A 12,246-nucleotide genomic window follows, 5' to 3' on the forward strand; every position below is an offset into this window, starting at 1 on the left:
ATGTCCTGTAATGGGTTTCCTCTAAAAATTGTCGACCGTAACTAATGATATTTAAAATCTGTAACTAAAAGGCTGAGGACTTGAAATTTCTAACAAAGAAAAAAAAAAACAATATTATACATACACATGCACCCAATTCCAATCCAACCATGTGAAGGGGGAAAGAGGCGATAATACCAAAAAAAAAAAAAATGTGAATATAATTCCATTTTCACATTGACATCCTAAAACAATTTTAGTTAATTTCTTCTAAAAGGATATAAGGAAAGAAACTACATGAAATTCTGTGGCAGAGAGTAAGTGGTGTGTATGCGTGTGTGCGAGTGTGTGTAAACAATGAAAGTACATGTTCTTGAGAAAACAAAACAAAACTAGGGCAGTGTGTTTTCGTTGTATTCAGCTGGCTCTGTTGTGCTGCTGCTTCTTCTTCGTCGTCGTTGTTGTTGTTCTCCAGAAAAAATGTTGGTTAAGTTACCAGCTCTCATCGACATGAACTTTCTCTTGCTCACTCTCTCTCTGAATTGAACAGTTTATCTCTGCCCCAAAGGGAGAGAGAGAGAACAAGTATACGGCATAATATTGGTGGAGCTTAAATAACAGTCATTGATTGTTTTGTCGTTCAACGTGACGGATGGGTAATGGCTTATAAATTGTGATAAACTGAAGTGAAAAAATACAAAAAGGGAATTAAAATATAAAAGATAATAACTAAAATAATAGAAAAATGAATTTTTTAAAGAAAAATAAATAAATAAAAAATTATTCAGAAGATTCAGCAAAAAGAAAATTCCCCCACAACAAATCTGTTTATGTGTGTGTATACACTTGCTTAGAGTTTCGTTAAGTAAAAGCTTTTTTGTGTTGTGTCCTGTTTGTGTGTGTGCGAGTGTGTCTGTCCTTCTGCTGGAAACAAGCAAGGAAGTGCCGATAACAACAAAACATAAACAAAGCTAAACATTCCACCGCTTCGTTAATTGTCAACGTGTGTTGGCGAGAACCGCGTGCTCTCCGTGTTGGTGTAACGGAAATTCACGGTTGTTTTTTTCCTGGAGGATGTTTAACTAATAGTGTTTCTTTCTTTTTGTGTGTGTTTCAGAAATCATAACAACGTTAATGTAAAGGAAGAAAAATAAAAAAACAAAACAACAACCACATACCGATTGTGTTAAATTAAATTATAAACCCTTAATAAAGTGCCATTGTTTTGAAATAATTAAAAAAAATAATAAAAAAATACTCGAAATATTACAACGTTTTTTTGTAATCACATCATTGCAAAACGTAAAACAAAAAAATCCTTGTGGCTTAAATTAATTTTATTGAAATTTAATTTTGATACCAAAGAAAACATAAAAAAAAAACATAACACCACCACTCATCGCAATCGTCAACAACGCCAGCAACAACAACGATTGTTAAAAAAAAATTCTGCAAAAATCTCATTTGTTTTGCAAAGAATGGCATCAAAACTGTAAACAAAAATATTCCAAACTTAAAGAAATAAATTGAAAATAGCGGAGAATAGCATTGCAGGCCATTCATTATTAAAACAAAAAACCAACAGCAACAACAACGCTAACCACAAACAAACAAAAAAACTAAATGTTCAAGTCCTTAGTGTGAATGTTGGCAACAGTGGAGTGGGACGTTGGTTTAGCCTGTAATAGGTAAGTCTAACATAAAATAAATTTCGAATTACAACTTTGTTATGAGAACAATAAGTAAATCTGAATAAAACACAAATTCGATAGACATTACGATATTAATGTGCGTATGGCGAATGTTATATTTCCTCAACCATATTACTCATACGGCAAGAGTACAATTTTTAATTTATAAAGTATTAGTCTAATCTTTATTTATAAAATCCTTACGTGTCGGAGTTGATAGCTTAAGGTATATCATGTTTTTTTATCTGAATAGCTAATTGAAGTGGAAAATATTTGTCGTTTAAGTAATTGTTAGAAGCAGGGCTTCGGAGTTGAACAATTTTGCTGGAGTCACAATAATGATCTCTTTAGTTCCTAGTTCAGAAAACAATGTTGATATTTTAAATGATTTATAGAGTATAAAATTCATTTATTTTATTCAGAAATTTGTTAATGCAATAAAGGTTTGATTGCAAATGCTTACAAAGAAAAAAAGATGAAACCCACGATAATAATTTGTTGGTCACCGAACTTATTAATAATGTCTGCATAAAACATATGATTTATATCCGAATGTATGTTTACAGGACAACACTTTGTCAGAGCCGTAGCGTTGGAGGCTCTGACAAAATGTTGTCCAATGTTGATAACTTTTCTCAAAGTCCTTTTCTTCTCATGCCTAATATAATGTTGTTATTGGATTAAATCGAAAAGTTAAAGTTGTTGCCTTGAGGTGAAATGTACCTACGCGTCACTTTTTTTAGTATTTTTTTTTTTTTGAACTTCTTCAAACAGAATTAGTGATCTCTGTTGTCCATAATTTAAATGAAATAAATCATATAATGTAAAATGTAGTTTTTTTGTCTCAAAAGGTGTGCTAATCAGATTTTCAATAGACAATATTAAGTGGACCTAGTGTCCAAAACCGTTTTTTCAACTAGGCCATATTTATAACCATAAGTATGAGGGTTTAAAATCTTATATGAATAAAAAAAGATGTGAAATGAAAATATGAAGAAAATATTTTGGATTTTAAATGCTGACAGAAAATGAGTTCTGTCCGAGAAGCACTTCAATTTTTTTATACCCTACAACACATAGTTGTAAGGGTATTATGTCTTTGTGCATTTGTTTGTAACATGGAGAAGGAAGCGAGATATATCCACAGTTACTTTTGAGAATCTCCATAGAATCACTTTCTTAGTTGATTTATGCATGTCAGTCCGTCCGTCCGTCCGTCCGTCTGTCCATGTATTCTTGCGAACAAAATGCAGGTCGCATTTATTATCCGATTGAGATGAATTTTTCCAAACAACATTTGTTTGACCCAAGGACGAACCCTATTGAAATTGGAGATAATCGGTAAAAATTTAGATTTAGCTCCCATATATACCTTCGTCCGATTTGCCTTTTATTGTGCACCAAACGTGTAATGTCAGCCCGAATAGTATGAAATTTTGCACATACAACCAAATTAGGCCTGAAAATAAGTATGACAAATTTGATCGAAATCGGTTCAAATATAGCTATAGCTCCCATATATATTGTTCATCCGATTTGTTATTTTTGTCCTCCGCAGCCGTAATATGCACTCTTTAACAACAATATTTGGGGAAATATATCAAATACAATTCAGAAATATCTTTGCCAAATTTTATCGAGATCGGTTCAGATTTGGATATAGCTCCCATATATAACTTCGTCCGATTTACCTTTTATTGCGCACCAAGCGTCTAATATTTGCCCAAATGGGATGAAATTTGGCACTTACGACCGAATCGAGTCTAGAAGCTAGTATGTCAAATTTGGTGAAGATCGGTTCAGATATAGCTATAGCTCCCATATATACTGTTCATCCGATTTGTTATATTTGTTACCTACATCCGTAATATGCACTCCGTAACAACGATATTCAGGGAAATATATCAAATGCAGCTCAGAAATATCTTTGCCAAATTTTATCGAGATCGTTTCCGATTTGGATATAGCTCCCAAAATTATTCAAATTTATTGTGCACCAAATGGGCAATACAAGTCCGAATTTAAAAGATGCAAATGCTTCGGCATATTTAGTCCTTTGAACTTTAAATTATAATTATAATCACATCGTGTATGATTGAATTCTCCCATAAAAACTTTTAATTGTTATGTGGAGCTCTACTTAATTAGTAAAGTGGTGTAGGGTATCATAAAGTCGGCCAGCCCGACTTTAGGACTTTCTTTACTGGTTTATTATCCTAACTTTTTGCAATTATTTTCCACAGTAAGCATGTATTTTACAAGTTGTGGAGTCTTTTTTATTTGTAATGCATGGAATGATATTTCTGGAAGCTAACATAAATAAGACATTCAATTTTTCAGAACATAATTCCCTACAGAAAACGTTCACAATAAAATTAAACAAGCAAATATAACAGTTTAGTTTTTGGTACTTTATGCCGTATGAGTGATATTTCATTTAATACAAATAATTATACGCCCTAGCGTTCGGAATTAAGCAGGAATGTGATCGCATAATCAATGGAAGTTTTTGATGTGAATTTTTATTAATATATGCACATAAATACACATTCGTAAGATTTTCATAGAGCTTTTATGACATTTTAGATTACTTTTAAATTGCAATAAGTAACTGAAAAAAAGATGTATAACCATACTGAGTTATATTTGAATTTATTTTTAAATATGTACATATACCGCACGGTGATTCTAAATAATTTCTATGCAATTGATATTTACCAAGGGATTTCCATTTTGGATTTCTTTGCTCTAATTTGAACTAAAATAAATTAAATTTCTAAATTTCTGGAATTAAAATAAATATATTTGTCACCCATACCAAATCAATGCAAAATATTATGATATTTTGTTTTAATCCAGTTTTAATATATGCAAATATTTAATGCATCCTCAACCACGATACTTGTAGTTATTTGTCCAGGATTGTTTTTACACTTTATTGTCCCATCTCAATTTTGCGAACAGTGAAAACACCCTTTTTATTAAAAAATATTTATGTATGAAGGAGTAAGATTTTAAACAAATTTTTGTAGGGTAGTAAGAGTCATTTGTCAGCAATTAAAAAAATAACCTCCCCCTCCCCTCGATAAATCCATATTTATGAATACTAAATCCAAATTTTTTTGGATATTTAAAAAAAAAATACAAAAATTACAACTGGAAAAAGTAATGATGAAGAATTATTGTGTAAGCTTGACTGTTCGAAATTTTGAACACTGGTTTCTGGAAAAGCGACAAATCGGAAAATTTTTCTAAGTCAATTTTTACCATAAAAAAGTAATATATTTTCAAAAATAAAAATTAAATCTCGGAACGAAATGGGTTTTAATACAAGATTCTTTAATTTTTTTTTTTCAAAAAGAATACATTGCGACATGTGGAAATATTATTGGTTCACGTACATGGTTCACATTGCAGCTTTTTGCCGTCCTCACATTTATTATGAGGATTTGCTCCAGGTATATTCGATGAAAATGGGAGTTTACATCTAGGAGGCTTACTAAATCGGTAGTTTGCAATAAAATGAACTTTTCAACAATTAACCGATCACCTTTTGGTATTTGGAGTTTAATATGTCGCATGAAAACAAAATGTTTTTCAGAAATGATTGTAAATGGACAAGTTATTTTATGGTTCCAAAATAGGACGACTTTTCCAACGACACACTTTTGTGTTTTTGAAATGCAAAAGATCTCCATGTTTTCTGAAACAATTACTTATATTTTCCCTCTATTTACCGAATAGCTTTCCCCATTATCTGAGCTGTAAGCTTCTAATTTTATATATTTTTATGCCCTCAGCCATATGGCTATAGAGGGTACTGATTTTTATACGGTCAAAACGTGCCTAGTCGAAATAACGGTTTTAGACCCTAGGTCTCTTTGGACCAAATCAGTTTCAGAACATTTGGAGTCGATCTAGCGACGTCCGTCCGTCTGTCTGTCTGTCTGGCTGGTGTGCACGATACCTTGAAGGGAGTATCCGATTTGGTCCAAAATTGCTACATCGTAATATTTTTGTCAAACTTTCATCGAGTTCGGAGATGGGCAATATCGATTCACTCCTTCTGGTACCTCCCCCACAAAAGATCGAACTTTTCAAAAACAAAAAAATATTTTTTGCACAGATAGAGAACCGATAATCCGATTTTGCTCCAACTTTGCAAAGCCTAATATTTACGTCACTGCTAGGTCAGGTGTAGAAATGGATAATATCGGTCCACTCCATCAAGTAACTCTCCCACAAATGTTCAAAATTTTGAATAATTACCACTCTCATAAAATGTGATGTTAGAGTCCGATTGTCTTCAAATTTCACACATCCTAATATTTGTATTAATCCAAGGTCTGGTGTTTAGAAGGAATAATTCGGTTCACTCCTTCTGCTACCTCCCCCACAAAGGGTAAAATTTTTGAATAATTATAAGATTTATAAAATGTGATGTAAGAATCCGATTGTCTTAAAATTTCACACATCCCAATATTTTTATAAACCCAAGATCTGGTGTTAAGATGGAATAAGTGGATCTAGGGACCACTCCTTCTGGTACCTCCCCCACAAAGGGTAAAATTTTTGAATAATTATAAGTCTTATAAAATGTGATGTAAGAATCCGATTGTCTTAAAATTTCACACATCCCAATATTTTTATAAATCCAAGATCTGGTGCTAATATGGAATATATCGGTCCACTCCTTCTGGTGCCTCTCCCACAAAAGGTCGAAATTTTGAATATCCATTCGGCTTATAAAATGTCAAATTAACATCGGATTCCATTTAGAATTGGCACATCTTAATATTTCTATTAACACAGTATCTGTTAGAAAAAAACGGTAGAGATCGGACCATTCCTTCTGGTACTACCCCACAAAGGGTCAAAGTTTTGAATAACCAAAACGTTTATAAAATCCAAAATATGCATTAGGTTCTCCTTTTATTTCACACATCCAATTATTTTCACTAACAAAAGATCCGTTGTGAAGATGGGATATATCGGTCCACTCCTTCTGGTACCTCCCCCACAAAGGCTTTTGAATATTCTTGAAGCTCATAAAAAGCGAAATTGACATCCGATTCCATTCAAGACTTGGTACATCCCAATATTTCCATCACCACAACACAGTCTAAATCTAGCACGTCGCAATATTTATATCATATTTATTTAGGTCCGATACGAAATGACCAATATTAATGGGCTTTGGAACCTACTGCATTTGAATAATCAAAACATAAGTCAAAATATTTTTAAATAATCGAATATTTGCATAGGGTATATATATATATAGGGTCGGCAAAACCGACCGATACTTTTTACTTGTTGTGTTTTAAGAAGAAAATAAATTTTACATGATATTTGAACAATTTTACATGGAAATTTCTTGGTAGGGGTATTTGTATTTAAAAAAGCTTTTCTATTCATGGAATTGGGTTTTCAGGAGTCTTAGAGATACGTTTTTGATAAAGGACGATTTTGTACAATTTTTATGATTTTCTTTTTCCAACAGCATATATATGACTCTTTGAAATCGTGACCAGAAAATGTATCCATCAAATAATTATTCTGTCACATCGTTGCGACCAACAGCAAAGATATACCCAAACTGGATACAAAGTCAAGAAAAAAATAAAATTTTATTTTGAGGTTACATTAAATATTTTAAAACTGGATTAAAATCACAATTTAAAAAAAAATTGATATTTTTGACTTTGTCCTTTTAATTTATTTATTTGTTTCGATAATTTTTTGGACAATTTAATTCGAATCGAGCTAATGTAGGTTCATCCATATTGTAGATAATATAAATTCAAAATTTATTTTAAATAATTTTCCCTTATTTTTTTATTTTCAATAAAATACTAAATTTCAACAGGCAAAACAAGGGCGACATCAATATTACACTAACTAACATTACTATAACACATAACAACAACAACAATAACCAGTAGTCCACATACATATACAACGACAAAAAAATATGAACCATGTAATTACAGTTCCTTCTAAACAAAATTTTAATGCGGCAATTATTTTATAAAAAAAAAAAAAAATAAATAAATAAACTATGTATGTGTGTGGATGACTACCAAAGCCTAAAACAATTATACACTCACACATAAAGGATATATAGTATATACTCACTACACATACATGTATTCGATTTAATATATGAGAACAAAAATTGTGTTTAACAAGAGAATATAATAACGGTGGACAAGTGTCAATTAGAATCCTACAAAAGCCAATGCAACAACAACTAAAAGCAATTGGAATTCAAAGGCAATTGGAAGAAGACGAAAAAGGAGACCTCAAAATTCTAATAAATATTATTGAATACAAGAAACAGAAAACTAACAACAAATTCTCAATTGGAAATATTGAAAACAAATTTTGAACAAAGAAACATTGGCCACATTGTTGTTGCTGAACGCCTACACAAGAAACCACACACAATTTGAACACATCCCCACAAACCCTTAAAAGAAGAATAACGACGACGACAACACAACAACGACGACGCATTGACACTTTACACATTTGTGTGTGTGTGTGTGTTTGTATGAATGAGTATTGTATGAATACACATTGACGTCGCATTATCTATTTATCCATCATTGACAATGGTCTATTGGTGTCCAAATTGTCATGACATTACCGTGTTACCGCCATCGTCGTCCGCCCAGGTAAAATAACAAACCCCCTCCCCTCCGCCAAGGGGAAAAAAGCCCATAGCCCATAAATAATTGAAAAACAGAGAAAAACCGAAATCATAACATATGACGGTCATTTGTCGTTGTTTTTGAGCAGTAACCTTTAAATAATTAAAATACACGCATGTACATGTTTAGATATCCATACAAACATATGTACAGATATATGTGTGTGCTATGTACACATTATTTACGAAATACATTAGCATATGTCATAGGAAACCGCATATGTTACCATTAACATTCACCCGAGTCAAACACGTAGATAGTTTGTAACTAAACCAGAAACTTGACAATTTTCATTCAATATTCCCTTGATCACATTATATGATTCCATAAATACATACAGTTCAAAATTTCTTACATATAAGTTGTGTTCCAGAATCTGCATTATTGTATTATCTTAATTTTTTTTATTTAATCACCGTTCTCTTACCTTCCCGACAATATTAAGAGAATAGACAAATATGGTGTTCTCACTTTTTATCAATTGCCGGATTAAAGGTTGATTGTCAGCTTCTGATATGCGGATTTTAAAACTAATTTGAAACTAATATGATGATTTTAAGAGTTTGCCATCTATTTTTGACACATTTACTGGGTTTCCGTTCCTACGTACTTTCTGTTTTCTCAGAGCGATTTTAACAATTTTCTCTCTCTCTCTCTCATTTAACTGTTTTATCATAACGAACTTTTTATACCCTCCACCATTTGGAAGAAACTTGAAAAATTTCCAAAAAATTCTGTTGAAAAGTGCCGCTCGAATGAAACCCGCTATATGGGTCCTATACGAACACGTGGTCCTGCATAAGTAATTTGTGTCATAGGCTGTAGTAGCGGTTCCGAACTTTATATACGAAATTTGAAATAGTTTCGGTGAATAATGTCGCAAGAATCCGAACCGAATATCGGGGAGTAGCGTTATATGGGCGCCATACTAAAACGTGGACCTATTTAGACAATTCTCTTCTAAGCGGTAAAGTACTCAGAAGGAACCCCTTGTGTGAATTTTAAGACAATTCCATTGAAAAACTTGGCTCAAATTATAAAAATACCAAATATCGGGGGGTACCGTTATATGGGGGCTATATGATATCGTCGACCGATATAGCCCATCTTCGAACTTCACCTGCCTGCAGACAAAAGACAGATATGTGCAAAATTCCTATCTTAATTCGTTTTGATTGTAGCTTGATTACAATAGACCGACAGACGGACGGACGGACAGGGTTAATCGTCTTAGAATCTTACGCTGATCAAGAATATAATGATAATAACTGAATGACGAAATTAATATACCCTCCATATTATGTATGGTGGAGGGTATAAAAACGTAGGGAACTAACAAAAACGTCAAACAACGTATACTTCTTATACCCTCAGCAATATGGCAAGAGCCAAAACGTGCCTCATCGAAATAACGATTGTAGAAACTGGGTCTCTTTGGACCAAATCAGTTTCAGGACATTTGGAGTCGATCTAGCGATGTCAGTCCGTTCGTCCGCCTGCCTGGTTGGTGAGCACGATAACCTCGAAGGTAGTATCCGATTTCCTCCAAACTTAGTACATCGTAATATTATTGTCAAACATAGATCGAGTTCGGAGATGGGCTATATCGGTCCACTCCTCCTGTTGCCTCCCACACAAAAGGTCGACATTTTCAAAGAAAATAATTTACTGCAAAGAAAGAGAAAGGAAAAGAGAATCCGATTTTGCTCCAACTTATTATAATATTTGCGTTAGTGCTAGGTCAGGTGTGAATATGGAAATATTGGTCCATTCTATCCTCCCCCACAAAGGGTCAACATTTTGAATAATTAAAAATCTTCTAAGTAAGTAAGAGTTCAATTGTCATAAAATTACACACATCACAATATTTTTAGTAACCCAAGGTCTGGTGGGAAGATGAAATATATCGGTTCACTCTTGTACCTCTCCCACAAAAGGTCGAAATTTTCAAACAAATTTTTTATGCACAGAAAAATAAACGTTAATCCTATTTTGCTCCAACTTTGCAAGAATTAATATTTCCGTTAGTGCTAGGTCAGGTGCGAAAATAAAAAATATCGGTCAATTCCATCAAGTACCTCCCCAAAAAGGGTCAAAATTTTGAATATTTATAACCCTTCTAAAATGTGATGTGAGAGTCCGATTATCTTCAAACTACACACATCACAATATTTTTATTAAACCAAGACCAATGGAATCTATCGTTCCACTCCTTTTGGTACCTCCCCCACAAGGGGTCAACATTTTGAGTATCCTTTAAGCTCATAAAACGCGAAATTAACATCCGCTTCCATTCAGGCTTGGCAAATCTTAATATTACTACCAACACTTGATTTTTTTATAAACATGGTAGAGATCGAACCATTCCTTCTGGTACCTACCCCACAAATGGTCAAAGTTTTGAAACAAAACGTTTATAAAAACTGAAATAAGCATCCGATTCTCTTCATATTTCACAAATCACAATATTTCTATTAACCCAAGGTTTGGTGTAATATGCAGATATATCGCTCCACTCCTCGGACCATTCCTTCTGGTACTTCCCCCCACAAAAGGTGAATGTTTTGAATAACCTAAACGATCATAATATCCGAAATAAGCATCTGGTTCTGTTCCAAATTACACACAACACATGTATTTCTATTAACCCAAGATTTGGTCCACTCGATCTGGCACCTCCCCCACAAAGGGTCAAAATTTTGAATATCCATGAAGCTCATAAAACGCGAAATCAACATCCAATTCCGTTCAGACTTGGTACATCTCAATATTTCCATCAACACAAGATTTGTTATAGGGATGGTGGAGATCGGATCATTTCTTCTGGTACCTTCCCCACATAGGGTTCAAGATTTTTAAACACAAAACGCTCAAAGAAAGCGAAATAAGCTCCAACTCTCGCTTTAAATTTCACACATAAAAACATTTTTCCTAACACAAGATCTGTTGTGATTATGATATATATCTGCGAACCCCTTCTGGTACCTCCCCCACAAATGGTCACAATTTCCAATACTTATATCTGTCATAACTTGCATAACAAGTCAGCGATTCGTTACAAATTGCTAAATCTAAATATTTCTCTTAACCAGAATTCTGATATGAATATGTGATTGACCGGAAGCTATGATTTCGCATAAAACTGGATATAAATGTTCGATTTCCTTCAAATTTTGCAAATACCAATATTTTTATCTGTATTAGAAAAGGTATCGCTGTATCTGTTACCTCACGCATATTTCCACATTATCCAAAAATTTGCACATATAAAGTATACGATATAGTCAAAATCTGGCACTTTGTAATATTTATATAACTTTTAGTTCCGATACGAAATGGTCAATATTGGCCAAGTGCTTCGGAGCCTCTCCAATAAACGGTCAGAATTTTGAATAATAATAACTCAAGGCCAAAGATGTATACCCCATCTGTCGGCAAAACTGACTGATACTATTTTACTTGTTTTTTTTTTCGGAGAGGCTATTAAATGTAAATGCCTATAAATAAACTTTCAAAAAAAAAAAAAAAAAAAATCAAAAAATTCTGCTATTGTTTTGTGCAACACTGTGTTTCGGTTTTTTTCCCTTTTCTTATGCAAATTTGTCAAAAAGAAAAATGTTCAATGTCACAAATCATTATTAATAAGTCGGCGGGCGTCATATTTTTATAATTACACATAAATAAGTACATGTGTACTCACACACACACGCGCACACACAACAAACATATCTAGTTATCGAATATATTTTCAAAAAGTGCTACAGTTTTGAATATCGACAAAAACATATTGAAAACAAATAATAATACCTCAACGAAGAATTGTATGGTGGAAAAAATCACAATTTGTAATGCCAACATAG

At 33.0% G+C, this 12,246-nt stretch overlaps 1 protein-coding gene across 1 annotated transcript in view; it reads left to right on the forward strand.

The window, feature by feature from the left end:
• The first annotated feature begins 833 nt into the window (after positions 1–833).
• The window catches only part of LOC101896394 (calcium-activated potassium channel slowpoke), a 200,434-nt gene continuing 189,021 nt past the window's right edge, over positions 834–12,246 (forward strand). The window contains exon 1 of the mRNA XM_020036250.2: positions 834–1,667. The gene's annotated coding sequence lies outside the window, so the exon portion shown is untranslated. The remainder of the gene's footprint in view (positions 1,668–12,246) is intronic.

Source organism: Musca domestica, unplaced genomic scaffold (assembly GCF_030504385.1).
Source record: "Musca domestica strain aabys unplaced genomic scaffold, Musca_domestica.polishedcontigs.V.1.1 33, whole genome shotgun sequence".
NCBI lineage: Eukaryota > Metazoa > Arthropoda > Insecta > Diptera > Muscidae > Musca > Musca domestica.